Source organism: Ammospiza caudacuta, chromosome 2, assembly GCF_027887145.1.
Source record: "Ammospiza caudacuta isolate bAmmCau1 chromosome 2, bAmmCau1.pri, whole genome shotgun sequence".
NCBI lineage: Eukaryota > Metazoa > Chordata > Aves > Passeriformes > Passerellidae > Ammospiza > Ammospiza caudacuta.
In genome coordinates this window covers 89,019,390-89,043,285 of record NC_080594.1, presented here as the reverse complement: position 1 = coordinate 89,043,285, position 23,896 = coordinate 89,019,390, and positions in this window count along the sequence as shown.

The window sequence follows — 23,896 nt, the reverse complement described above, 5'->3', positions numbered from 1 at the left end:
TTTATTTACTTATAGTCTATCCCCCCTACATTTCCCCCTTTTTTCTTTTAATTACAGAATTGCAGCATTTCTAGAAGGACATGTTCAAATAAACTACATTATGATACATTAATATATTTCATTTAGAACTAAAAGTTACACAAATGTTCAAACAACCTATTATAGTACAAATATACATATTTCTGAGCGTTGGTTCAGTTTTGCAGCTTTTCTCAGTTTACCTAGTACTTATCTTCAAAATCTTTTATACTCCTATTTAACAAACATTAATAGCTACAATTGATATATTTCACCGATAGTTTAGTATTCAAGTCCTTGTCCCCAAACCCATGGGATCATATAATTGAGTCCTATTTCCCCAAATCCACAGGGTCATATAGTTTAGTATTTGAGTCCTTTTTCTCCCAAATCACACTGGGGAAACCATTTGCTATCATTATATTGCAAGGGTTCCATATTGCTAGAGTCTCATACCTCTTTGATACTTCTTATAGGCAGCTCCTCTAGGCGCTGACTCTTCCCTGTTCTCACAGCAGCCAACTGACTCCAGTTCCCTTTAACCAACCAACCCACTCTTTTATAACACTCTTCTGATTGGCTACAGCTGTGGCCTGTTAACATCAGGCCTGTTCCCAATCTCTAGTAATTAGCTCAGCTGCAGCTCTTTAGGAGGTACATTTACTTTCTATACTACCTTTATTTACTTATATTCTATCCCCCTACATATGCAGCCCCATTATCTTTGGTGATACCAATGTAAGCATCACTTTACAGAACTACTGGATATTGCCTGGTAAACATTGCTTCCTGCTATGGAGCTCAGAGTTAAGACACAAAAACACCTGGAGTCTTGAAAGAGGGCAGTGACAGTGCTCACACACTGATGTACAGGCCAGGTGCCTGGGTGGCATGCCTCAGGTGTCTGTGCCATGCCAGAAGAAAAAGGTGAAACCCTTGTCCCTTCTGGGAATTAGGTATCTTTGCCAGCCCTGATGGAAAACATGGACCCCCAAAAGCAGTAGTATTTTTTTGTATTAAAGTATTAAATGAGATAAAAGTGTGTGTCTTTTTATAGTTTAAAAAGGGAGAGCCTAATTTGGTATATCAGCTTAATAATTGAACTAGCAATCTAGGCAGCAGACAAATAGAGTGCTCAGCAAGAAATTGGGAGAAATCAATTCCCCTTTGCCCCTGCCTGAAAGAATTCCGCTTCACGTTGCTGCAGCATGGTCAGTCAACAGTGACAGTATCACATTCCTGCATATCCCTTCTTCCCCTAGTTATGATTTCTTTTTCCTGCAAGTGGCACAACTATGGTACAACAGATATGGATTGGATTTTCATTCTGTCTCTACCTCTAGTACCACCCTAGAAGAGCCCATGAAGTCCTTCCTTCCTCTTGCAATTACTGTGTTACTGTGACTTTTGAAGGCTAAAGCTTGGTTGAATTCTAGTAATTTTTAGGTTAGACAAGCAAAGATGTATAGCCTAGGTCTTCTGGTCTCTATCAGAGGATGCTGACACATCCTGCATAGCTCCAAGGGTATGATAAGTTGAAAAGCACTGAAGGGTTTCACAAGGCCAGACTATTCCCTTCTGGTTTGCAGGTTCATACCCAGCCTGTCATTGTAGTGATGAAGACGGAGTTTTGGATGGCCCCTGAGTGATTTATTTGGGAAGTGTTTATTTACAAATTCCTATCTGGCACATACATCATCAACAATCATATTTCATGGTAATGGGAAAGACACTCTGTGTAATTATCTCAAAGAGGAGTCATTACCTCCATTTAGAGAAAAGATGAATTCTGAAACAGGCAGTAGAAACGCTACTCCTTTCCATGGTAAAAATGGTGTGTTTCAGGTAAGAATTGTCTTACTTGAGAAAGCCAGCTGAAAAATGCATTTGGACCATGATTTCTTTTCAATTGCTAAACATTGTTGTGCGCAATGGAGACAATTCCAGGAAATATAATATGATACTTTTGTACCTTGTTAGAGACACATTATTTCTCTTTTGTTTTTTATACATCCCATTGAACTTCTCAGGAATGCAGGAATGTCACACATAGGTCTGGAGACTGGACTTGGTGGCTTCAGGAGCCTTTCTAGCAAGGTTTATCTAGCAGGCTGCAGATGGGCACAGCACCAAAGCTTTGCCTCCCCAATAAACCCTTGTCTCTCTACACCTCCTGAAACCTCTGGAGCTGGAAGTGGCAGTGGCTTTTCTCACAGTCACAGAGAACCAAAGAAGCCCCACTCTGGGGCAGAGCCCCACATCAGGGACATTGCCCTCAGCTGAGTTATCTGGGAGTGTCTGGCTGGCAGCTGCTCCCACTGCTGCTGCCCCACCAGGTGCAAACCCACAGGATTGTGCCTCGGCAGTCCAGTGTCCCCTGTCTGAAAGAGGCTCAGCCTCCCCATTCCCATCATCCTGTGTATGTGCCTGCTCTTGGTGTTTTTCCTCCTCACTACAGCCCCTTTTCAGGCCATAAGCATAAATATAGAAGAGTTGGGTCCTAGAGACTTATGAGACTTTGTGAACAGTGCAGCCACAGCACAGTATCTTGAAAGAGAAAAAATGCCCCAGATGAGTTAACAGCAAATTGGGATGTATGCAGGGGTGTAAGGCCTCATCCTTCCAAGAGTTTCCATGGAAGATAACTTTGAATCAAATGACACAGTCAAAGTTCAAACCAAAGAAAATGAGCTCAAATAAAAAATGAACAGACCTCAGCTAAAACTAGAATCAATAAAGAATTTAATGACCTGTTCATCTTAGTATCATGTAATTGAGCCCAAATGACATTTAAGCAGAAGGAAAACTGGCCTTACAGTTTGTTAATAATTACTCACATTCCAGTAACAAGCCTACAGGAGTGTTCCTTTAAATGCATGTTTTGTGTCAGCATTAGTACCTACTCCAAGTAAGGGCAGCTGATGAACTCCAGCCATGAAAGAAGAATCAAGTACAAATTAAATATTTAATGGCTTTAGCAAATGCAGTGGAAGGAGATACATAAATTACAGGGGGGAAAAAAAAATAATCCCCAAAGTAAGGCGAACTTAATTCAGCAATAGCCTTGTTTAAGCATTTTCAGTCACTTTTATTTTGGAGACTTGTATGATAATAACATTTCCAGTTCAGGAGCTTGTGAGCCCACATTCTTCACTAGGTTTTCATGAAGCAAAAGTTAAGTAACATAAAAAAGTGCACTGGCTTTATAGACTACAGTTTGTATGCTTTTATATGTACAGTTTGTATGCTTTTAGTCTGCAAATAGTTTCATCTACAGGTTTTGATACTCATGATATCTTTATGCAAATTAGCCAGTTATACACAAAATTATGAAACACTCTATCCAGCCACAGAAGGGCATTTCCTCAGTTAATTGCCAGTGATGCTTAATGTAACAAACCAAAATAATAACCCATGAAATACATAGGACTAATTAAGGAAAGAAAATGTTTTAATTTTTGAAGAAAGACTATGCATCTGCCTGAGATATTATTTTTCCTGCTTATTTGTGTCTTTGCAGGCTAAGAGGATAGTGCTCAGTCATTGTACAAGGGGGAAGAATTACTTATATTGCAGTGGAGTGGGGTTCTTTCCTCTCTTTTTTTTTGACTAAACACAGCCTTTGGATTGATTCCAAGGGGATTTCTGCCAGGGATTAGCTCTGCAATTTCATAGTGTCACTGGTTGGGCTCTCATTTCCTTTTAGAAGGATAAGTGAAGTCTCAGTATATAGGGACATGCTAAAAAGTAATTAAGTTACAACCCCATAGCTGGAAGGCACTGCTCTCTAGCTGAGATAAAGCAACTGACCATGTTGGCTTTCAAAGCCCATTGGAACACGAAGTACAATCAATTATTTAAATCAACAAGAGTCTTAATGGAACTGTTAGTGGAGTATCAGATTTCAGCCATCTGTGACATCCAACATTTTGCATTTTGAATCACATTAAAAGGATGTGGTAAGTGAAATAGATGTTGTGACATGAGATCATGAACAGCAAAACATTTTACTTCACAGTGTTACACCCAAGGAAGAAAGGTGGTTACCGCAATCTAGCTGGGGAAAAACAAACTTCTTGTGAAGAAAGCAACTTTTCCAGAAGTACTAATTCAATTGCTTGTGCTTATGCAAAAGTACCCATACCAGGGCATCAATATTTTCATTCCACTGTGGACCTCAACAATCAATGATTGTATCTGCAACACAGCTTCTCTCTTTTAATCAGGCTTTTGAGGTTTCCTTTCTCTGCTTATTATGCAGATTAAACATAATTAAAAAGATAATCCTGCAGAAATCAGGTGATTGCAGTTTCTAAAGAGTGTTATTCTATTAATTGATGTGTTTCTTTTCTTCATGAGCCAGTCTTCACAAGATGGAGGGCTGATCCAAAGAAAATGTAGTTATTAAACAGAACTAGTGTTAGCAAATCAGATTTGTATTACACTTGACTTTCAGTATCCTGGAATTTTATGCAATGCTCAGTTCAGAAGTCTTCGCATTTCTGTTAATGTTTTTACTTGACACATGGGGATAAATAATTTTTATTTATAATTTGATCAATTCTCCATTTAGAAGAACTTTGCTTATCTCTGCTTCATTTAATTGTCCTGGATTTTCAATCATATATGGTATGGACAACATCTAACAGGAGTATCTTCTAGGATTGCTCCCACATGCAATCCTCTGTCTATTATGAAACACTTCTGTCCTAACTTTATTAGCTAGAGAAAAAAAAAAAAAAAAAGAGAGGCAAGAAGTGCTGAAGAATCTTCATATACAAAACCCAGGGGGTAGGAAGCTCTCAGCAAAATGGCTGCTCTGATTTTAATCTGAGTGACAAGGAGGAAATGAATCAGAAATGTATGTGGCATGTAGTTTGGCCAAGTGAGAATGTGAAATGGTGGAGGTCAGTATTCCTAAGAAAGAAAGGTATAAGGCCAGCAGAAAAATGTTGGAGAAATTCACACCTTTTCTGAAGATTTGCAAAGAGTTGTCCAGTAGATTGGTTACTTAGAAAGTTTATCTGAACTAATTGAGAGTTTAGGTCCAGTTCCTGGGGACCTAAGACATCAAAGTAGGACAAATCAAGAAGTCTGAAATTTACATTGCAGTCTTGCAGCTTATGCTGTGAGAAATTATTTGTGTTAGATTAATTAATACTATTATTATTTTTACTTTAGTTGGTAGTAAAGGGTTTGGTTTTTTTAGACTTGTTTTAAGCACAATTGAGTTAGGCACCTTTCTGGTATTTATTTCCTGAGTATTTTCAACTCTCTCTTGACTGCTCTCCTTTATGGAAACTTTTCTTTCCTGGCTTCTCCAAAGGCATCAAAAACAGTTCCTTATTCCAAAATAGCTAACATTGGACTGGAGAAAAAGCTTTACATCAAAAGTTTGATGTGGGTTTTTGTTCCAGAAGTTTTTGATGGGTAGAGACAATTGTCAACAGTCTTGTCATTAGGGCTCTCACTAGAAACAGTTTGTCTATTAAATAATTATTTAACCTTTTATGCAGCATTAGGCTATTGAAAAACATCTTGCAGTTCTTGCATTGGGACTACTACATTTTTGAAAATCATCTAGCATTTGTTCATGCTGGACCTGGGAATGCTGTGTGCCATATTTTCATCCAGCATGTCACATTTCTGTAGAAAGAATTTTTAATTGAACTTGCTGCTTTTTTTTTTTTTAATTCTAAGATATAGCTATTTCCATTTTTTTTTTCTGAAGACACTTCAGACATCTGCAAAACCATCTGGAAACAAGGAGAAGTAGGTGTTTTGTGACTAGACTTCTTCCAAACATCTACAATATAGTTAAACTATCTATTTTTACTGTATAACCTACATCATCTCCAAAAGTGTGGGTGCTCCAATCAAGAATCCAACTACTCTCCAAATCTTCATGTGTCCCTAAGGAAGAGTTTACATTCCCATTTTCAGGTGCTGGATAAAAACACTGGATGTGAAATTATGGCCGGTCTCTAACCACTGACAATGCTGTCATTAACCAGGATGGAGCTCACATTCAGAGTTAAAACATGACAGTCACTACCAAAATGCACAGCTCTGCTAAAGATCTTAGCTCAGTAGTGGCACTGATCACAAACTGTCACACTAACATTACCCTAAATCCTGGGAGGTCCTGGACATGCCAGAGACTGACAGAAGTTCTGCCTCTTGATATCCAGCATGGGAGTAGCCCAGAAAAATTTGTGTTAAATGTAGAGATCTCTCTGTCCAGGACTGAAAGGAAACAGAAAAAAATTTAAAATTACAAAGGGAAATACTGAAGATGCTTGGGCATTGGATTTAGCGTTTTTATTGAGCAAATCTATGAGTGATATTTCAGCAGGACTAGTGAATGCATTGATGTGCTCTGCTCCCTCGTGACCTGGAGGAAATTCCTCTTGTGAGAAATGAAGGCTTCTGTGTTTGAAAGCATCAGTGAGTTCCCTAGAGCTGGGGTTTTTGCCTTTCAAAGGTCCATTCCACAGATTCAGCTCAGTGGAAAGAGAGTGTCACTCTTGGTGCTTTACTGGTTTTTTCTGGAAATAGTGAAGAAGTGCTTCTGCTGCTTTCCTCCTTCTGGCTTACACTTCCTGCAGCCTTTCCTCAGTGCCAGAAAATTAGGTATGAATCAAGACACCATTGATCATTTGACCTTTGTGCTGGTTAAAATGGAGGCATTTTTTTGCCCAGAGTTTCCATTCTCTGCTATCTAAACAGTCAAGGGGAGAGTCTACCTGTTCAAGTTGCAAAACATAGAGCAATGGGTCAGGAACAATCTTAACTTTTTCTGACAGCACTCAGTACGATGGGTTGTAGTCTGTTGCTTGGATTTAAGCATTGTCATGTTACAAACACTGTATGTCATGGAAATTTATCTGAAATAAGGTGAATTTTGAAAAAAAGAGCAACCTCAATAGCATCTTTTCTTTTTCCATAATGGATCAAGAAATATTTTTATACAAATCATTTACCATAGACATAAATTAATGTCTAACACTCTTGTCAAGGAGAGAAAACAAATTTCCATGAAGCACTTTGATGCAATTGTTAACTGACCCTTTTCCTACTTCCTTTAATTAGAATTTCATATTTGGTAAAATGTATCATTTGTTTCTGACTTCTATGCACCTAAAGAGGAGGGAGAGAGTCATTTCAGAATAAGCATTCACACCTGGTATATATATAGCTAAACATCCTGCATCTATTTCATAGCTAGTTTGAAGAGTGGATTTTAAAAAAGGATGAAGTGCTGAACCATTTATCTGAATTTTCAAAACAACTATCACCTATTTCCACAGCGAGAAGGAGATGGAATAATAGAAATGTAGGTCTAATTTATTTATTGCACTGTTTTCCTTTTCACATTGCTTATCCAGAGACCTTCTGCCATCTTTATACTATCAAGAAAAGAAATAGAGAATTAGGGTTCCTATATATTACTCTCTTCCCTAGACACATTTATAGAGAGTGGGGGAAACACACATGAAGGGTATGGGCTCAGCAGTACTGCTGCCTGTCTCAGCTGAGAGCTGGTGAGTAGAATGGGTGGTAGTGCTGAGAGGGGTCCTCCCTTTATGCCACAGTGTCATGTTATCTTAAAAATTACCCAGCCAGCAGTGCAAGCCCATATGTGGGCTGCCTTGTTCTAAAAGAGATGGGCACCCTCCTGCTTTGCTGCCCTCTTGCACATCCTCCCCTCTCGCATTTCCTCCCTGAGATAAAACCATTCACTATCACAGACCATTTTGTTTGATTATTGCTATTTGCAGCCACAGGTTCCTTCCAAACATAATTATTAACCTGTGTTGCTCTTCAGAAATAACTGCTGTTTCAATTTCCCACTGTTTCCTGCTTCCCCTGGACTCTACTTGGTAGCAACTGAAACCCAGATCTCCTGGAAGAGGTGGAAGGAGGCTCAGGACACCTCAGCAGACTATATCTAAAGCCATTACCATATAGCCATGGCTATATCTAAAGCTGTGGTGCATCTTGTGCAGCATAAGCACTCATCACAGCAGGTTATTTGAAGGCTACCAATAACCCAGTGCAAGCAGAGCTCCTCTGAAGCCCATCTGCCATCCACTGAAGTGTCAGGAACAAAGCCACTATCAGATGGACTGAGCTTTTGGAATAAAAAAAGCAATGTGGGCTGTGATCATCATGAGTTCAAGCTGTGTAAATTGTCTGTCGTAGATAAGTCTGTTGGTGAAGGATTAAGGACCATCTATTTTGCAGGTGGCCCTGGAGAAGATATCAAAAATTAAACTGCAAAATGATGGAAAAAGTGATGGGAGAGTCCATTAGCTCATGAGGTTTAGGGGTTTTGCTTTATTGTCTGCAATCTGTAGAGTTTGTCTTTCCTTGAAGCCTGAAAGGGAGGAGGGTTGATTTCTACCTCTTGGCTGGACTATCATTAAATCCCACTGAGGCATTGTGTTTCCCTTATTTTCCCACCTCATGAGTGCAGCTGAACATGGAGGGGAAAAAAGGTAAGGAAACAGGTTTCTATGAATCTGCTTTGGTCAGCTAATAGACAAGGATACTGCAAGATTTTAACTAATTGGAAATACCACATGCTTTTGATTGCACTCATCATCCCCTGAGAAATCTTTCCAGCGCCAGGTTGTACCACTTCATAGTGGGTTAAACAGGTCTTGTAGGTTTTTGAGGACCTGTTTGCAAGCTTTGTCACAAGTATTGTTCCTCTGCACTTGAGGCACCTGCTGTGCTGATTTCCCTGGATGCTACTTACATCACCTTCCAACAAATTACCAGAGTATCATAAAAATACTCACTTAGAATGAACCAAGTATCTGTAAAATATACGAATGGTGGCTCAGATCTCTGTGGGAATTTGTCTGCTTTAGTTCAGGCTTTACATCTCAGACACTCCACAGGGACATGAGGACATTTGCAGGGGAAATGCAACATCCTATAGATTACCTTCACAGTCTTCCTGTTGTTAGTTAAGAGGACAAATTAGTGAAGTGGATGACACAGTCTCTTCTCTCAGGAAACAAACAATAGGGCAAAAGGAAATGGCCTCAAATTGCACCAGAGGAGGCTAAGATTAGATATTAGGAAAAAATTAATTCACTGAGGTGGTTGTCAAGAACTGAAATGGGCTGCTCATGGAAGTGGTGGTGACAGCATCCCTGGAGGTATTTAAAAGACATGTAGATGTGGCACTTGGAGGACATGGTTTATTGGTGGATTTGGCAGTGCTGGGTTAATGGTTGGACTGAATGATCTTAAGGGTCTTTACAACCTTAGCAATTCTATGATTCTAAGGGCACTCAAAATCTCACACAGCACACACAAGGCAAGAACACAGGGAGAGGAAAGAATTAATTTCACCTCTGAGCTCATTTCCCTTGGCTTTTGGCATGGCCAGAGTAAGATGGACATTCACCCAGGCTCATTGGGGGATGATTCAGCTCCCAAGTGCTGAATTGCTTCTGAAGGAGCTCATTTCTTTTAATTGGCAATACTGGGAGCCTTGGCTCCTCACTGAGGAGACAAATTAGATGCCCAAAAATAAATGGGGTGAGGAATCTGAGCCAATGAGCCTGAGGACAAACACTTTATCAAATGTTGACCCAGGAAAAAAAATTAAAAACACACACAGCTTTTGTAAAAAGTTGCCTTTACAAATGGGTCCAGGGACTATAGAGTTATACTGCAGAGAAGGTAGTTCCTCTGAACTAGCTATCTCTCTGATAAGGCTTCTATGAGCCTTTTATCTCCCTTATCTCCCAGTCTCTAGAAGTTGCAGTACCCAGAGCTCAAGTTGTGCACATACATTTCAAAGTCTGGCAGTTTCATAAAGTATGTGAACAGAAGATTAGGTCTTAGACCCTGAAATAAGATCCAGCACAATATGAGTGTCAAATATTTTGTGGTCCTTGCTGTAGATTTTCTGTGAATCTCCTATCAAACACTCCCAAGAAAACTTTTCCAGTGCTGTTAACAAATGCCTGCTTCAGATAGGCCGTCAGTAGATTCCATAGATGACTACAGTACAAAAATATGCCAACAAACCTTTCCTGCAATTAAAGAACATTGAGAATATTTTGAGTGTTGCTATCTCTTTCATGGTGGTGTAATAGACACCCATTCACAATTAAAAACTTTTAATTTTTTTATACTCCTATTTATTGCATAAAGACTTCCCTTTTCAGAAATATTTACAGTGAGATTTTTGAATCCAAATTATCACTTTGCCAACATTTTCTTGCATATTCACAACTGTTTGTGACATGATGCCAACTGCTGAATTAATTATTTAGTGAATATTCTGTGTGACACTTGAAAGAATGTGACGAAAGTGCTGGCTCCAGATCCTATTTTAAGATCTCTTATTTACAAGTGCTAGAAGTACCTCCAGGTATATTGCAATCCTGGAGATTGCACAATATAAAAAAGGAAATGGAGCAGCAAAATATTCCTGAATTTCCTTGTAAAATGTAGGGAAAGAGAACTGATTGGGATGCACCTGTCCTTTGCTAGCTTGCAATGAGGAAAAGCTTTTACATTTAGCTAGAAAAGATGTAAATATCCTACTGACACATTTTTGCACCAAGTCTGGAAATATTGCATGAGAGAGATTCCACTTTCCAATAATGCAATTTTTTGTTTTCTTTCCTCTCCTCATTTATTCTATGGCTTATTTCATATAAGTATTGTAAATATATATTGCAAAAGCTTATGCTGTCATCTCAGCCAAAGCTTTGCTGATCCTGCATTCCCTACAATAAAAGGCAATTCCTAGAAAATTCAAGTTTAGCTCACTACAGTACCAAGGATCACAGAGAGACCTTCCCCACCATTTCACACAGGCACCCAAGTCTCAGTCTGATACTTCTGTGGTCTGCAGCTTACTTTTTGTCACTCTAATTTCATCCCACTGCCTCTAGCTGTAAAGCCGGACAGCTTTACAGAATCTCTCATCAGGCTTACTGTCATTATGCAGCCCCAGTTCAAAACACAAAGTGTTGATTTCTACTCCTCCAAAGCTACATATATTTAAGACAAAATTTTCTGAATGGGGTAAGCTAAGAAGGGATTTAGAGATGGGAAGCTGCTATTCTCCTAAGTGCTGAGAAGTACTGCAGGCATTGCTTGGATCTCACCACTTCAATAAACTCATTGGTCAGCCTTTGGCTATGAATTAATTTTAGGCAGCTACAACACTTTCAGCTTTCTCTCAGTCACATCTCTAGGGACTGACACTACAAAAATGGACAACAGAGGCAAGTCTCCTACATAAGGAAGCACAGGGTGAGGACTCTATCATCACTTTCTTCAGTTTCTTCATGCATCCCAAACTTCTCAATCTCCCTGGAAGAGAGCACATCAATTTGAAGTAATAACTTAATTACATATAGTAAAAATTCACTAGACCTGGTTGCTCATTTCTTTCCAGAACTGATACTTTTCTTCCAACTGATGTTGTTCATAGCCAGAAGACAAGAAAAAAGGCCATTTTCATTAATTTTTTCATTTTCAAGTTCTGATGAATTTCAGTCTAGTTTTTGTGGGTGTCCCTCCTGCTTTTGAGAGTTTTCTGCCACAGTCTGAAAGAGAGAGTCACAACAATACTTCTTGTGGTGTGAGAGGTGCTTAAGGCAAGTTCATACATACACACTAAGATTAATGTAATAGATTTATCCATATCTTAACTCCTTTGTCAGTGAAAGGCGATAAAATTTTAAGATAAAAATTTTCTCTTCTTTAAAATCTTGACATGCAAACACCTGCAAGTTAAAAAGTATACAAAAGTATGTGAAAAATTAAAAGATAAATCTTAGTACAAACAGATTTTGACCTCTGTGTAAATCTGAACAGGCCCCTCTTGGACTGAGGGGCAGACAGGGTGAGAAAGAAAAGGGACACTCAAATAGAAGACAGCTTTGAAGTTCCCAGCATTGAGTATTTTAAAATCAACCCTTACCTCAGTTCCACTGGCTTGAATGTTATCAAAGCATAACTTTAAAAGATAGTTTTGCACAGTGTAACTTGAAAGGTTTCTGCATCCCAGGAATAAAGATGTTTAGAAACAATCTCAGCAGCTTAGCTCGAAATCCCTCATCTGTAGACATCTGGAGTGTGAAGAGATATTTTTAAAAAGTCAGGAATTTGAAACTTTTGGTAAAAAAATTACTCTTCAAAAGTGAGAACAGCAACTGTGAATGAATATGTAGAGATGAAATCCTGTCTCCAGCCACCAGCACTATTCCTTTAACAGTTACTAGTATCTCAAAGAAAAATAGTTGGTCTCTGTGACTGGGGGGTGAGATCCTCCAACGGTCCAAAGAATGGCATTCATCAACAAAGAGGAAAAAACCAAACCCAGGTCTTAAAAAGGAACTGGTAACTTGCAAATATTTGATAAATCTCTGTAAAACTTTTCCCCTCAGTCTTTTGCAGTGCAAAAAGAAAATGACAAATTGCTTTGCCTGGCACTGTCCCTGTCAAAAAAAAAAAAAAAAAAAAAAAAAAGAAAAAGAAAAAAAGAAAAAAAAGTCCTCCCTATTAAAATGCTCTCAGGATAAACTAGTCTAAAAGTGCCTTGCAGAGCCCTGGTCTTGGCTGCACCATGATGACAACATCCCTCTCTTAGCACAAGACTTGACTTGCCCCACATGCTCTGATATCTCCCTGCTGGCTCCATTCTGTGAGCCCAGCCAGAAAGTTTTTAATGCAGTCTTTTCTTCTTGCCATATCCGCTGGGCCTTTTTTGTTCCTGTGACTTTCCAAGACGATAGGCATATTAAATAGCTGTTTAAATATCTGGTTGGTATTCTATAAAGAAAGAAAGGTGAAGGGAGAGCATAATTTCCCAGGAAGCAGGCTGCGACATCATTGTTAGTTCCACATTATTATAGGCAAGCAACATGCACTTGTTGCATAATAAAGAAAGGGCAAATATTAACAGCTGCTACCAGAAGGGTGTTATGCTTGCAATAATCAGAAACAAGCTGCTGATGGGCTGTGTAATAGAATTACAAACCAGTAAAGAAAAACTAACACTCTCTCTGACATGTTGGTGTAGGTAGAGATGAGATAATTATGACCAAATAAAAACGACAACAATAAAAGCTCATAGGGAGGACAGCATCAGGCAGATGCAGTCTGCAGTGCAGAACTAATGAGCAAGTTGTTGGTAAAATCCTACTCTGTTTAGCTGCAAAATGGAGATTAATTTGCTTTGTTATACAACACAGCTGCTAAAATACTCACAGGCCTACAGATGCAGTGCAGAGATGGTGGAAGGAAATTTCTATGTCAGGTTTGTACTCTTCAGTTATGTGTGAGGCTTTTGCATCTTATTTGGTAATCTGAGATAATTAATTATTAAGAATTATTTATATAGACTTCTACAATACTTTCTTTCACAAAACTGATAAAGATGGGCTTGCTCTCTTCTTTTCTCCCTCAGGTATCCTTCTCTTTTCATCCAGACATTTGTCAATTAATGCATAAATATTCTTTCCTCTACTCATGACCCAAGCGTGGTTTTTGGGAGAGTGTAAAAGTCATGTCAAAGTGCCAACATTTTGAAGTCCACTTGTTCTCAGACCAGGTCATCTATGTTTTGTTGTTATCAGGTGTACAAAAGCTTTTCAGAAATATCAAAAGTACATAATGGCAAGAGAGTCAACTCCATAGCATCTGACAAATGAAAGGTTGTACCTACACCACATCACCTGCCCAAGGCTTTGCCTGTGACAGACCAGGCTGGCAGAATTACCAGGCAGGTTACCAAAATCACAGGGAAATTTAGGCTGCAAGAGATTTGCCAGCTGCCTCTGCACCTGGATGCTCTCTCCCTGCTTTGTCCTTGTTTCTGGCTGTTCTTCTTGAATTCTTGGGGGTTTTGGGTCCTCTTTCCTCATCCCTTTTTTTTTGCTGCATACCAGGAAGGAGATCCCTTTTTATTATAGTAACATGAAGTCCACCTTTTTGCCACTTTCTTCTTTCAAGCTTTTCTAGGTATACTGGCCACAACTATTATAAATGTTATATCTCCTCCATTCCTTTGCCTTTCTTTGGGGTGTTTCCTTTAGACTATCTTTAGATAGGAAAAAATTCAGGGCAGTGTGTGTCACATCTTAAAATCTCTGTAAAACATTATAGGATACCATGCTGTCATCCAGTAAACCAATACTTATGAGGGTAATGATTTCTTTCACAGTTGTCAAATTACTTTGACTAGAACTCAGTTTTTAAAGGTTCAGAAAACGAAGTGTTTGTCTAAACTTTCTGTCAAAAACATGAAGTTTTAAGTGAATATTAATTCAATTTTTTATCATTATTTTCACTCATTTATGTAATCAGTCTGCAAAATCATTAGATATGCAAAAAAATATTGTGATGCTGTCAGTTTATGATGAATTTCATACTGTTAAAATAGTAGGTTATACTGAGCCTGCTGTAGCTCTCACATTGTGTCTTACTAGCACCTGCACCTAACTGCATTACCTTAATAACATTGCCTGCAGATCCAGGACTTAACATTTTTCTCTTTGAAGGGTTTTTGTTCATATCAGTTTTTTAAAATATACATTTTTTTTAACTTAACAATGTGTTTCTATTTATGCATTTGTTTTTCCCATAATCCTCTGGCAGATAGTTGAGGGTCATTAAGTTAAGGCAATTTTCAGGAGCATTTAATTGTAGGAGTATACTTACAGAAATATGTCTTTGGTTTCATGTGTGTACTTTCATTGAACTTCATGGGTTGGTTCCTATATAATTGAGAAATTTATAAGATCTATATTATACATACATAGAAAATAAGCTTGAATTCATGAGTAAGGCTGTTTATTACTCGAGTTATCTGTCAGTCTTCATGGAAACATTTGAAAAGCTTGAAGAAAAAATTAGCAAAAGCTGAAGCACAAACATTTTGTTGCCCTTAAGGAGGATTTTGTACAAAAGCTGAACATATCTGCCTAATAATTAAACATTCATCATTGTACAAAATACTGAGGAATCATTTCAAACGCACATGAGCATTGGCTTATTCTAGTAGATGAAAGCATATTTTGCTGTTTTCACAAATCTGATCAGCCATAAATCATCTTACATAACAGTGCATAGGTACATTTCATTCTTTCTTCTTCTGTGGTTAGACACAGGATCATCTCATTATACAGTTGAGTGAAACCAGAAGAGGCTCTTCACTTTATTATAAAACTCACAGATGAAACCTTATTTTTTTTCTCCTCTTATTTCCAAAAATATATGTAAGCACAATATAGGGAACCTGGACAACTTCAGTGCAGTAGTCACACCAAAATATGTGTGTGTACATTCATTACTTTGCATGACTTTGCAACCTATGAGCACTGTTAGAGCTGCACATGATGTTTGTTCAAAGCCTTCAGCAAAGAGCATCACAGGCAAACCCATTTCAGGATGACCAACTCATGATCTTGTCTGGCCTTAAAATGTTTATTTTGATTTCTGCATTTCTCAGGAGTTCTGTCCATCACAAGCATCCTGCTTCGCTGGCTTTGTTGGGTGACTAGTCACATTATTGAACTTGGTTCTGTCCTTTAAAAACATTTCGGTGTCTATTTCTAGGCAGAATTCAACCCACTGCAACTCCAGAAAAATGAGGTTTCTATATCCAGGGTGAGGAAAAGGCTTTCTGGTGCCTAATTTGGTGAGAGGCTGAAACTGGAGATCCTGACCATTGGTGATGGAGTGATAGAGATGGGAATGGAGAGAAGACCTTTCCAAACAGTACACTCCCTTCTTTACTATCTTTGGTCTGGTTCTAAAACATCAAATTAATGACTGCCAGAAAGTCTTTCCAGGCTCTGGAATGAGTCTCCTTTTCCAGTCTGGAATGAGTACTGACACAGTGTGGGCCAAATTCCTGACCCCAGCTCAGACCACAGCATGGACAAATCATTATTCCTGAAGGGCAGTGTGCATGCAGCCACTGTGTTCTGGGCACTGAGAGCATTCATAGTGTGCACTTGGGCTCTTCTGTGCCATTTAACCTCAATGCCTGAGGGTGATCATTGGAATATTTATTTACCAGTACCTGCATAGTCCAAATGAGATACTATCAATGAATTAAGTAGCACCAGTTCCTCTTCCTTAGCCTCTTTAATCAGTTAATGAAAATTGAGTAAGAGCTCACAACTTGTTTTTACACTGTTGATTTCTAGGCAGCATACATACTTATTTTATTTAAATTTTCCTTAGCCTACTATCAGAATAATTGTCCAAATCATTAATTTCTTAGATCATAAACCAATCCAGAGATTCCTGATTACACATTATTTAAAAATGAGATCTGACTGAAACTGTACTGTGAACTCATCTCTCCTAATATTGAGAAATTTCCCACAGGAAGATCCTCTTTGATTTCACTGAGGCTGGAAAGGGAACAGTGACACGTTAAAATAAAGAAATTTTCACTTTTAATATTCTTATTAAAACTTTTTACAGCTCCTGCATATTATTATGACCCAGTGTTAAATTGGTATTTTAGATGAAATTGGTATTTTAATTAATACTATTTTTAAATGCTTATATGTAGCACATCATAAAATCTCTGAAAAATTAACACTTTCTTCAAGAAAAAATTACCACTTTCTTCAATTAAATCCAGCAATGTTAGATCTCCTCTCTCTTAGAAACTAAATAAAACCAGTGAAAGCTAGAACATTATATGCCTTTTAAAAAATAGGCATGATACTGGAGCATTACTGGATTACATTTGAAGCATAGCACTCTATATATGCAACCAGGTAGGTAATTTAATTATTTTATTTTCTGTATGTCTAGAAAAGTTTCCTCCACTTATTTGTTAAGTCAAACAACTTTTTCAGTATTCCACATCCTTTTGAAACTGATTATGTTGAGCCCCATCAGTCAATATTGAGTCCTTTACCATTTATTGTGTTTACAAAAGCTGCTCTGGAACCTGTCTCATGCTGTAGTAAAAGAGGGGCTTCAGCCTGTAAATCTCTTGTTAGTTCAATTTTCAGACTTACATATTAATACATTATGAATTATGCTTGTGGATGGCATCATGTATTGCTCTCCAGCTCAAAAAATAATTTATCATCTAGATGTAGCCACCTCCATAATCTTAACCCAGATGTGATCTGCAGTGTATTTATTTGTCTTATAACTCACTTGTAAACAGACAATCAATCTTGGTGCAGCATAAAATCTCAAAGGTACTCTGAAGGCAACACAAAGATTTTACACATAATAATATTATATCCCCTTTTTGTCCTAGATGAGAACATTACCAAACAAAATATTTGTGAATATTTGTTGCAGAATGGTTTCTTTTGTTCTTAATATGCTCCAGATATTTGGATGTAATTAATCTTCATCCTTCACAGAAATTTCTATACTATGCTGTGCCTGTACCTGCAAGGGATGATTTTACAGGAGCTTTTAATTAGCATGTACACCCACCCCACCTCAGCTCTACATGTCAAGCTGCATGATTGACTAAAAATTTTCATGTGGTTTCTAACGCTCCTTGCCTGCACCTGTACTTCACCATCCAAATCCACCGAGGCCTTCAGTCTGGCTTTGGGTTTTTTCTGGCTTCATTTTTGCTGGAAGTATTCCAGTGCACCCTACACATATATATGGAAATTTGAACTTGTAAACATAGAGCAGGTATCCAACAATGGTTCTCATGAATGCATAACTCCAGTGAAGGCAGATCCATGAAACAGCTTCTTCAGTTCATGGAAGCTGCTTCTCTCTTTCTTTCTACTGCTGAGCTACCACTCCTCTTCCTCCTCTTACCTCCAGCTTCTTTATGCATTTGGGATTGATAGTAATTCAAAAACAAGGAATAAGTAGTTTCAAGAAATGTATCACCTTTTTTGGGAATTTTTTTTCATATGCACTCTAACATGATGTTCTCCAAACAGAAGACATGGTGCAAAACAAAAGCATACACAGCAAATTTTAATTGCATTTAGCTAATGCCCAGCTGGACTAGTCCTGCTGTTGGCACAAACACATGCTAACATTGTTGCACAATCCTTGAGAGGCAACGAGTATGCCTGCATTAGGAAATGGGTCTCAATATTGTATTATAGATTTGACTCAGCTTCATTGCAAATCTGCAATTCCTCCATCAGCTACATCAGTGTAAGAGGAGTGAGCGACTGTGTGAGCAGCAGCTTTCCAGCATCTACTGAACCTTAGATTTTTTTCCTCACTCTTCCCCATACATTTCTGTAAGGCCTGCACAGTCTCTACTGGAAAAGGGAAATTTTATATCAAATCTTTCTTAATACCCTTATCTTACACAATTTTTGACTGTATTTAACAAGAAATACGTGAAAATGATGAAAACCCTTGTGCATGTTTGGGTCAGAACTCATTATTACTATGCAGAAGTGTACACAGTTCCAATGTGCTGCTCCAAAATTTTGTTGTTGTGGTAGTAAATACTCTTGGAAGTAAAAGAATCAGATAAATAGAAGGTCAATAATGTACAGAATTCTTAAAGCAGGTTGGGTTTCAACCTAACATTTCATCTACAAAATGTATCCTAGAGTTATACCAGTAATGTTCTGTTATTATGATAGAGTCCTCTTGGCAGTACAGCACAGTACTTAGTTGGGAAAAAAGCTCTTTTTTCATTTTGTTCCACCAAAGGAACTGCAGTAGAACCTCATTAAAGTACCAGGATCAGCCAGAAACCAAGAGTGCTTGATGTTCTTTCCATTCCTGTGAACAAAGGCACAAGCAGCAGAACTGAGATACCATCAGTGCCAGAAGAACTTCTTCACCTCCATTCAAAATAAAAGCTTGCATTTAGAATTTCATCAGCTGCATCAGGTTTTTCCTTGAGTTTAGTATAAGAGACCAAGAAGATGGGTGAATAGTTTATGGACTTCGGATTTTAAGAATTTATATGTAATCATCACACTTGACTGAATAGAATCACTTTCCTCCATCATAAATCATGATGGAGGAAAAAGACCATTAATCATTATGGAGGTACACACAATATGCTGTTCTCTTATTTTAAAAGTAACAGAACTGAATTCTCACATACACTAAAACAGGGAGGCAAAGAGGCCTAATACATATTCTCTGTGTAAATTCAGTGTCCATTGATGATTACAATGTTTTCTAAAGTTAGATAAATGTTAATTTTCTGATATGAAAATATTTTTTAATATTGAAAATTAAATTTAAATTTCCATCTCTGCTTGAAAATAAGAGATTGTGCTCCAAGTAAAGGGTCCATTATTCCTGTTTGGAATTAGCAAAATAGGAAAAGGGAATAATAAATGGGATGTTCATATTTTGGTTTAAAGTTTTATTACCTTTTTTTATTGCTGACTGTCTCTCTAGAAAGAAGTTCAGCTTATTTGTACACAGATGACACATGTTCAACTCCCTTTTTCTTGTGATACCATATGGCTCCCTTACAAACGTTTTGTCTGCTGAGGGACTCAAAAATGGAACAGATGACTACTGGAAAATTAGAAAGTATTTGTAACTAATTCCTGAGCTTCTGGTGGAGATGTGCCACTGTAACATTCTCCCCACCCTCCATTTCCTAAAAAAGAAGATACATCAACAGGAACTATAAGGTTTATGGGAGACACATTTATTCTGTTTACCACAGGGTTGCTATATTAAGAGAAAACCTGTAGAAATGCATAACCATTGAGAGTGGCTTTAGAAGTGTAAAAGGCTAAAAACATTATTTCATTGAACTGTATTCTCACTTTTCTAAAGTTCATTTATAACTGCTTTTCAAAAATCTCATGGGGGCCTGTCAATTATTTTTTTTTTTAATTCAGGGAAAAGTAAGTGGTTGATTGATTCAGTTGGTGGTTTCAATGTCATATGAGGAAGGCAAGCAGGCTCACGTAAGTGTAAAAACATGATCCAATAGCAGTAACCAAACATGTAAAAAAAAGTTCTCTCTCTTGGATAGTGAGAATTGTGTAAAAATATAAAAATCAGCTTTATTTTTTTATCTGCATGTCTTGGAAAGTAGTGGGAAGAGACAACAATGGGATACCACTCAGAATTGTCCTTGGGAGGCTCCTAACTGCCCCTGCCCTACAGCAACAGGCTAATGCAGAGGACAAGTCATTGAGTAGACTAAGCAAGGATATAGGGCACAGCATTTTCTGGGGCACAGCTTACGTTATAATGATCAGAGAATTTATTTACAGAAGCAAAATATGTTTTTTTCTCATCAGTTTCTGGCTCCTTGTCTGCAGTCATAATAAATGGTGTACAAAATGTTCCTTCAGAATTAATTTTCTAAAACCAGACTATTATTGAATGAGTAAGTTCATGTGGGCAGTTCCAAGGGGAAGAGGATTTTACCACCCCCCTCAAAAGATTTTTGAAATCCAAGGAGTTTCTTAAGTCAGATCATAGAACAGTCATGAGCCTTTCCCCTGTTGTTGGCAGATGCAAGTTCTTCCAGAGAGTTGCACGGGAAAATATGGCATTAGGTAGAAGTAGTAAAGCCTGAGGACAGAGCAAAAACAAACTGGAGGAGAGAGGATAGGCAGAACTACACATTGAAATCAATAGCTCTGTAAAGGGAAAGCAGATATCCAGCAGAGCTTTTAATTGTCAAAAAATTACAGCTACTCTTATCAGGACTAAAATATTGTAGAAGGATTACTGCAGCTATTAAAACAAAAGGCTTACTTACAGTGGGTTGGTTTTTTGGGGTTTTTTTGCTAATTAATAGTGCTACAATAAAATCATCAGGGAGATAAGGAGACCAAAAAAACCCCAGCATTAAAAGGTTAATGAGTTCAGTATCACACAGAGTAACAAAAACCTAAACAATATTCACACTTCATACTGAGACAACATTATGGGACAGCTTATACTGTGCGGAATTAATGCTTGACTTTATTAAATTCTATATAGATGGTATGTGTATGGTTTGTATCTTTCACTGAGTAGAATTCTGTTCTGACATGCTCCAAGACATGCAGGATATCAGTTCAGTGCTTTCTGATTATTTTCTTTCCCCTGTTTAGAACAACTGAGTTTTACAGCCTATTGCAAGACTTATAATTTGGCTTTGGTCTTGTAGAAACAAAAGATAGATGATTTGAAAAGAAATTACTGCTTTTATTTGTGCCATTTCTTTGGTTTGCTCAGAATGATAAATAGGAATATTTTGAAATAGGTTTTTATGCAGATATAGAATAAATGTTTGGCAGCTCATCTTCTCATGGTATCAAGGGTCCTGAGCCTCTTCTTGGTGGGCTGTCAGTCTCTCTTCCCATCACACCTTGTCATGGTCAGAGGTAGCACAGCTCCTCACCTGTGGGGCAGCAGTACTCCATCTTAGTTGCACTGCTGAGGCTAGAGGATTTCTAAGATGAACTTCAGGTGCATCCCATTCTCCATCTTTGCAAAACCTGGAAAGCAGCAGCTAGGTATTGGTTCTCACCACAAAGATAAGCTTGAGAAGTTCCCATCATGAAGAACAATGTAATACTTAAGCCAACAGTTATTTTACAGCTTCAGAATGTGCTCAAAGATGAAATTCAGACTGAACCATGACAGGGGAGAGACTATGAAAGAGTTGCAATGACACAGAGATACCCATTGTGCAGGAGGATCAGACTGCATGGAGGAGCAGGAAAGGATTCTGATGACATGAAAGACTAATTACTGGATCCAGCCTCTGAAACAAGCTGCGTGATTTTAATCAGATGGAGCACAACTGGAAAGAGAAGGACATCATGCAGTTAAGAAAAATATAGATCTCTTTTAAAAAAGGAAAATATTGAGAAAAAAAACCCATATGGTGGAGCAGAATTACAAAAGAACTGAGTCACAAAAGACCAAAAATGAAAAGAGTTTCTTGAAAGAATGTCTTAGTTGGTCTTTCCAAGGGGTTGACCACAAAGAGGGTAGAGATAAATTGTACTATAAAGAACTCCCGAAGCTGTATGAAAAATTTTCCAAAATAATTTAGAGGTCTTTTGTGTGCTTCATCTCAGAATGTGAGCACTATAAGGTGTGCAGTTTCATAGTAGGATATTCTTACACAGCCCTTCTCATGGATTACTTCTTGGCCTTTCTTGAAAAGGGTAACATAACAATGACTACCCTCTGAAAACCTTAATAGATATGAAGTCCTTTTTCAGTGCAATGAATTCACTTGTTTACCTGTTGCTCCATATGCACTTCTCACTTCTAGCAGCAGATTTAGAAACCATCTTCATCCCTGGTCTTGCTCCACGATGGAGGCACCTGAGCTGCTTCAGCAGGAGCTGGTGTGCCTGCATTGTTCACCTGCCCCACCACCAGTCAGACACTGGCTGGGCTGGAAGCAGTGTGTTTGTGCTTACAGATGGTGTTATCCTGCTTGCATAATTAATCCAGATTCCCAGCAGTGCTGTGCATTTGCATTCCGAAGCCCACTCGTTTGAGGGAGAGCAAGGTGCCATTTCTATGCACAACAATGAGCACAGATGTCTCTGACTCCTCTGGACACTGATGTCTCCTCAGCTTGTAAGCATTGGGGAGAGTATCAGGTTTTCTGACCAAAACAAAATTCATCACACCAAATTTGATGTGTCTAAAGTCAAGAGGTCTATTTCACAATAAGTACCTCTTTCTTATAAGTTGAAAGTAAAAGACATCTGGAGAGAGTGGTTCACCTGGTCTGCTTCCAATATTAAGGATGAGATGGACTGCAACGTGGAGGAGGCCTGTTTGTCTAGTGACCATAAAAGGACAGAGATCAGCTCTGGATCAGGCTTCAGATGCTTGAATTCAATGATGACTCATCTCAATATCCTATTTCTATAGTCAATGACGAAAAACAGGCACCTCCAGAAAGTAATTCTCCTGTCAGCTTAGAAAGCTTTTTCCCCTTATATTCTAAAACTACGACTCCAAAACCAGGTTTGAAATGGAAGCCTACATGTTGGATAGCTAAAAGAAGTGACACGACCTCAATGGAACGTGGACACATTATTTTTTCTCTATATGGTTTATAACAGGAATCTAAGACTTTGTGTTTTTCTCAGGATTTCTACATTTAAAAAATTTGCATGTTCAAATTAATAGTTTTACACTATTGCAAAACTTTACTAAATATGAAGTGATTGTTATTTTCCTTTATAACCTACATGGTTATAAACATAATCACATTAGATTTCTTTACTCATTCATATCTTCTTATTTACTCGCACTTTAAAATGTAATTCTGAAATACAGTGGGTAGTATAACAATAAATTCCATCATAAACATTCTCTGAGTGAGAAAAGATGCTGGACTGCCCCAATGCTGAAAGATGGAAGGCAATAGTGAGCAGAGATTTACACTCGTGTGTCTAATGCAATATGATGGAATAAAAATCCAGCATAATTTTGTGGATGGGTACCCAGAAAACTTGTGAAACAGGAAAGAAGTGGCCTTTATCTACTGCACTTTTACTGCTTTCTTACAAAATATAAAAAATTGCCAGAAAAGTGTTGTCAGACTGGAGGGATTTAAAGAAGAAAGGTTACAAAAGAGTGCTAAGGAATTGAGTGCAGTGTGGAAAACTAGGGAAGACAACAGTAGCAATCTAAGGAAGAAAGGTGTCACAAGCTGCACAAGAGATTCATCTGATCTACCATTAAGTGCCCTGTCATGCACTTTTTTCCCTGGGGCATTCTACTCCTGAAAATTAGCCTGAACAGGCAATAAAATGGAAGAAACAGTCTTCTATAATTAGGATAACCCAAATCCTTCTCTGGGCTACCAGCTACTGCTCTGTTACCGGCTGCCTAATGTGATTTCCTCCTGTCAACGAGGTAGCAGTTTTTATGACTTTCTTGTTTACTCCACTGGAATGGACTTTCTGCC